Source organism: Schistocerca nitens, chromosome 10 (genome assembly GCF_023898315.1).
Source record: "Schistocerca nitens isolate TAMUIC-IGC-003100 chromosome 10, iqSchNite1.1, whole genome shotgun sequence".
Taxonomy (NCBI): domain Eukaryota; kingdom Metazoa; phylum Arthropoda; class Insecta; order Orthoptera; family Acrididae; genus Schistocerca; species Schistocerca nitens.
The window spans coordinates 208,251,548-208,258,046 of record NC_064623.1 but is presented as its reverse complement, the minus strand read 5'-3'; the positions used below and the strand labels follow the sequence as shown (position 1 = coordinate 208,258,046).

General features: G+C 45.0%; 1 non-coding gene across 1 annotated transcript; it reads left to right on the top strand.

The window, feature by feature from the left end:
• The first annotated feature begins 2,459 nt into the window (after positions 1 to 2,459).
• On the top strand, positions 2,460 to 2,534 carry Trnat-ugu (transfer RNA threonine (anticodon UGU)). The gene has a single exon. It is a non-coding gene; the product is annotated as a tRNA-Thr (tRNA).
• Positions 2,535 to 6,499: the final 3,965 nt, after the last annotated feature.

Here is a 6,499-nt window from a genome sequence, read left to right as displayed (position 1 = left end):
TGATGACCAAAGATGTTAACTCCCATGGTGCTCAGAGCCATTTGAAGCAAGTAGCAGCGGGGGCAGTGAAGGCCAAACATTCAGCGCAGTGCTAGAGCTAAAAAACTGTTAATTTTTGCACTCTTAAAGTACATGGAAGTGAGGAAGAGGAGAAGGACTGTACGTCGTTGGAAAAAGTACTCAGAAAGCGCAAAGCAGTGAGACAAATATTCTTGAATTGTCGAGAAGGAGCATATAAAATTGTAGTTACAAAACATTTGCTCGACGAAGCACAGAAGTTTAAGCCATTTTTGAGATTCACTCCCAACCAGTTTCATTATCTTCTTTCGTTAATTGAAGGCAAACTGAGACGTAATTCCTGGAACCGAATGCCAAAACCGATTACACCAGCAGAAAAACTCACAGTTTCTGAGTACAAGTAACGATAATGTAAGTTGTTGGGCTACGTGATTTAGTAATGATTGTTTTATCTACGGCTGTGCCATTATTACAGTAATATCGATTGTTATAATACACTTTTCACTGTTTTGTCTTTGTTCCACTAGAATAAGTGCTAATTCGCCAACTTCTGTTACGTACATAGGTGTGGTTTATACTGCTTCCTACGGAATCAAATGGGACAAAAATATTGACTCTGTACTTTCAAGAAAAGTTATTGCAGTAGAAATAAAGAAAATTATATTACATGGCATAATACAGAAAATATGTTTCACTTATTACAGGTATCAAATTTTGCACCAGTGAGATTATTGGCGTAGTTTGTAGGGCCTACCCCACCGTCAACAGCTGGGACAGAAGCAGGAAGGCTGCTGTTTTTGCACCGAAACGTGTTGTTGCCATATTCATGATCTCTTTGGTTTATGGTGTCTGGATCCATCACAATATTGCAAATCTGTTTTTTGGCTTCGCATATAAAGTCGGATTTTTTTTTTTTTTTTTTTTTTTTTAGGTTGCTGCCATGGATTTGAAGAACAAATCAGTTTCGGCCTCAATTTCCGGCTCCATTAGCTTTTCGATAATTTTACAAAAAGTCAGTCGATCTTGACGTCTTTCTTTAACGAGTTCCTGTAGCACACTGTTACTCACGAGTTTTGTTTTGTTTGCTGCGGGTCTATGAGCAAGTGGAGGAGAGCTGTTAGGTTCCTGAATGGTTCTTTCAGCATTACCAACTGAAGCTGTGGAGTCATCATCTGGCTCGTGGCTGTCTCTCTTCATTAGACTCAATATATTCCGTGTTGACGTTGTAAAACGTTTTGCTGTCATCCTCCACGCTATTAAGGAATCGAAGTCTGTCCCAGTACACTGCTCTTTTCCTCGTGGTCGCAGGCATTTCCAGTTTCCTGTATCTCCTAAATAATCCTGCATGTTTCTCCGTCGCCATTTGCACTGCGCAACGGAAATCACAACAAAAAATCAATCTTGAAAAGAGCGAACAGTTCAACTACGTCTAAACACGTTCTATTTATAGTGTTAGCATTGTCATTAAATTTCAGAAATGTCGTTATGTATTGAATTTTGTGTCAGTTTCACGTTCAAGTGCTTACTTTTCATCCAAAGTATTTTTATTTAATAAAATTGCAGCCAAATAGCCATATACAGTTACTTTGCTTAACATTTTACATTTATATTTTACATTTTTGCATATTCATTTATCGATTTCACTCTTTTACTGCACAGTTCTATGTGATATCGTTCACAGGCCTCGTTACACAGTTCACATACACATGTTGTGGTTGGGTCATGATAAGTTTTGTTTTTGCAGATTAGATGATGAAAGCCGTGAATAGAAAGTCTAGTTACCACACGTCGCTGTTCGAAGTTTGGTGCTGTCCATGTGCGGTTCGTCATTGCTTCGGTGCCATAGAACTCCGGCCATATTTTTTCTCGTTTGCCCTCCATGATCTTCAGTTGCTTTCTGGAGCCCTGGTGTGTGGCATCATATATCGAAGTCTGATGTCTTCAATTAGGAATGTCTCTCTCGCTAGCAGGTACACTAGTCTTGATCGTGTTGTCTTGGAGAGACCTAGTGCTCTTTTTAGATAGGTCGATTTTACCTTTTCTAGTGTTTATAGATTTTTTTCTGTCAGGTGGTCCCATATAACCTTCATCCCATAGGCCAGGATTGGCAAGATTTTTGTGTTGAATAATTTCATGGCTGAAATGATAATTAAATAGACACCCTAGCTGCATACAGGCGTTGATGTACTTCATTGGGGACATGTTGAAAATGTGTGCCCCGACCGGGACCCGAACCGGGGATCTCCTGCTTACATGGCAGACGCTCTATCCATCTGAGCCACCGCGGGCACAGAGGATAGTGCGTCTTGGGACTTGGTAGATTAATCTGCCACGAGTAATGAGTATGATGGGCAAACATCTATTAGGCGCACTACGAATGTAGTGGTGTGGACATGTTGGGAATGTGGACCTCACGTAACTGCAGACGCACTATCCTCTGTGCCCGCGGTGGCTCAGATGGATAGAGCGTCTGCCATGTAAGCAGGAGATCCCGGGTTCGAGTCCCGGGCGGGGCACACATTTTCAACATGTCCCCAATGAAGTACATCAACGCCTGTATGCAGCTAGGGTGTCTATTTAATTATCATTTCATTTCTAGCAAAGCTGCATGGTCATCCACGGTAACTGTTCTTTCGCGAACAGATACTACCGTCATATATAATTTCATGGCTGTTTCTAGATTGAGTCGGCGGACGTTTTTGATGTCCTGTATTGCAATTATTGCTCGGGCTGCACATTCTGTTGTATGTTTTGTGAAGCATTTGGCTGTTGGTTGCAATGTCACTCCTAGGTATTTAAAGTCTGATGAGATTTTTATTTTTTGTCCTCTGACGCTGATTTCCGCATTCTTGGGTGTTTTGCCTCCTTTTCTGAAAATTACCATTTCTGTCTTTGTAATGTTTGTGTGTAGTTTGTGTTAACTGCACCATCTGTCTATTTTCTCAATGATTCTCTGCAGCTTCTGTATATCTGTTGAACCTACGGCTCTGTCGTCAGCGTAAGCATATACATACACATCTTCTTCATTTTCTCCAATTCGGAGTACTTCTTCAGTGGCAAGAATGTACAGCAAAGGGCTCATTGGGTCACCCTGTAAGACTCCGTTCGATTGCAGAATGGGGTATTTTACTCCCATAATTTTCTCAAGTATCTTGCAACTGGGGAATCTTTCCATTCTCTACAATTCTCAGATGGCATTTCAGTGTCTGCGATAAGTATATTTGTGCACTTGAACAAGCATTGTTACCTTAATTTTTTTACCTCCTCCTGACCGGATAGACTCGGGAGGAAGGCAGAAGAATTCTGGACTCGTTGGAAATTTCCTATTGTTGTTAGGATTGTAGCCCCTAACAAAACGGGAAGTCTGTATTACAACTCCAAAGGCTACCTCTCAGCAGTCCTCCTTGCCGTGGTGGATGCGAACTACAAGTTTCTGGTCGTTGACGTAGGCTCTTATGGCAAACAGGGAGACGCAGGCATGTTCAATAAATCGAAAACTGGGTGACTAGTTGCAAATGAATCGATTTTTCCCGCCGCCACAGGTATTGCTACAGTCAAACTTGGTTTTGCTTCATGTCATACTTTGTGACAAGGCCTTCAGATTAGACAAACGCTAGAAGATGGGCGTAAAAGAAACTTCAATTACCAGTTAAGATAAACATGAGTAGTTAGAATGTTTTGGTATCATGTGTTGCACACTCAAAGTTTTCTTTACGCCTATAAATATTAAAGTTGAGTCTGTAGACAAAGTCATTTCAGTTTGCTGATGCTTGCACAACTATCTGAGAGAAGAATACCAGTCCCCACAGCCTTATAATACAGCTCTGTCAGAAATTACAGAACTGCCCAAGGACAACATGATACCCTCGGCAGCAGTTGGCCGTTTGAGAGATTCACTGTGAGAAGGGGATTCACTGATTACTTCAATGGACCGAATTTTAATCGACGTTCACAGTACTGATCACACTAACATCATCCAACTCATGATAACTATGGTTAAAAATTTAGTACAAATATATACTATTGGCCATTAAAATTGCTTCACCAAGAAGAAATGCAGATGATAAACGGGTATTCATTGGACAAACATATTATACTAGAACTGACGACTGATTACATTCTCACGAAATTTGGGTGCATAGATCCTGAGAAATCAGTACCCAGAACAACCATCTATGCCCGTAATAACGGCTTTCATACGCCTGGGCATTGAGTCAAACAGAGCTAGGATGGCGTGTACAGGTACAGCTGCCCATGCAGCTTCAACACGATACCACAGTTCATCAAGAGTAGTGACTGGCGTATTGTGACGAGCCAGTTTCTCGGCCACCATTGACCAGACGTTTTCAATTGGTGAGAGGTCTGGAGAATGTGCTGGCCAGGGCAGCAGTCGAACATTTCCTGTATCCAGAAAGGCCCGTACAAGACCTGCAGCATGCGGTCGTGCATTATCCTGCTGAAATGTAGGGTTTAGCAGTGATCGAATGAAGGGTAGAGCCACACTACACATCTGAAATTTAACGTCTACTGTTCTTAGTGCCGTCAATGCGAACAAGAGGTGACCGAAACGTGCAACCAACGGCACCCCATACCATCACGCCGGGTGATACTCCAGTATGGCGATGACGAATACACGCTTCCAATGTGCGTTCACCGCGATGTCGCCAAACACGGATGCGACCATCATGATGCTGTAAACAGAACCTGGATTGATGCGAAAAAATGACGTTTTGCCATTCGTGCACCCAGGTTCGTCGTTGAATACACAATCGCAGGCGCTCCTGTCTGTGATGCAGCGTCAAGGGTAACCACAGCTACGGTTTCCGAGCTGATAGTCCATGCTGCTGCAAACGTCATCGAACTGTTCGTGCAGATGGTTGTTGTCTTGCAAACGTCCCCATCTGTTGACTCAGGGATCGAGACGTGGCTGCACGATCCGTTACAGCCATGCGGATAAGATGCCTGTCATTTCAACTGCTAGTGATACGTGGCCGTTGGGATCCAGCACGGCGTTCCGTATTACCCTCCTGAACCTACCGATTCCATATTCTGCTAACAGTCATTGGATCCCGACCAACGCGATCAGCAATGTCGTGATACGATAAACCGCAATCGCGATAGGTTACAATCCGACCTTTATCAAAGTCGGAAACGTGATGGTACGCATTTCTCCTCCTTACACGAGGCATCAGAACAACGTTTCACCAGGCAACGCCGATCAACTGCTGTTTGTGTGCGAGAAATCGGTTGGAAACTTTCCTATGTCAGCACTTTTTAGCTGTCACCACCGGCGCCAACCTTGTGTGAATGCTCTGACAATCTAATCATTTGAATATCAGAGCATCTTCTTCCTGTGGGTTAAATTTTGCGTCTGTAGCACGTCATCTTCGTGGTGTAGCAATTTTAATGGCCAGTAGTGTATTAATAAATGTGTTACATTGGACATAAATGGTCCAAGTGGCTCTCAGCACTATGGGACTTAACATCTGTGGTCATCAGTCCCCTAAACTTAGAACTACTTAAACCCAACTAACCTAAGGACATCAGACACATCCATGCCCGAGGCAGGGTTCGAACCTGCGACCGTAGCGGTCACGCGGTTCCAGACTGAAGCGCCCAGAACCGCACGGCCACACCGGACATTGGACATAATAAAAGACATTTCTACTTACTTGTTTTATTCATTTTTCTTCCGGTTTCTGCCGAAATTGAGTCCTTTTTCATTTGAGTTTTCGACTAGGCATCTGCCGTATTTCGCAAAATTTGCTTTTCGGAAACCAGTCCGACAAGTTCCTCATTCCCCGAGGCAGAGTAGCGTTCAGCCGACTTTTCTGGAGATTGTTTCTGTAACAACTCCGTTAAAAATTGTCTGTTGTTGCCCGTGCGCGCGAAATGACGCTGAAGGTGTCATCTCACCGGTGCCCCGTTCGACTGACCCCACTCCTCCGGCAAGTAAATCGCTCCTCGCGAAGCACGCGAGCGTTTCTCGCCGGCGGAGCCCGCTGCGACCCTGCGTTGTCCGCACCCTAGGAAAACGGTCTCGTGTGTTTGCATCGTGTGAGTCGGCCTCGGGGCGTCGCACGCGTAAACGCAGCACGCTGCGGGAAATGGCCGCAGCTAGGAAAACGAAGCTTAACAGGCGGCGTGTTGTGGATCCGGTCCCCGGGTACCTGTTGCGTGTGGAGTTGTGCGCTATAATAACCAGGCGACTGCTCGCTTCCCTGCCAGCCGGGAAACCAGCCGCGCGCACTAGCTGCGTCCCCTCCCCTCGCCGCACGCCGAGTAACCGGCCGTAGTCAGCCGGCAGCCGTCGCGGGTGTAGCTATCCCACGTGGGCTATCCGGCCGTCGTGTTTCCACTCTCCTGCAGGTGGCGCAGGCACGGTCCACTTCCGGCCAATCAGCTTTGCACAGTGGGTTCTCCCACCGAGCCTCCCCCACTGCCGATTTACGTCAGTCGTTCGCCAGTAGCGGACGTGTGG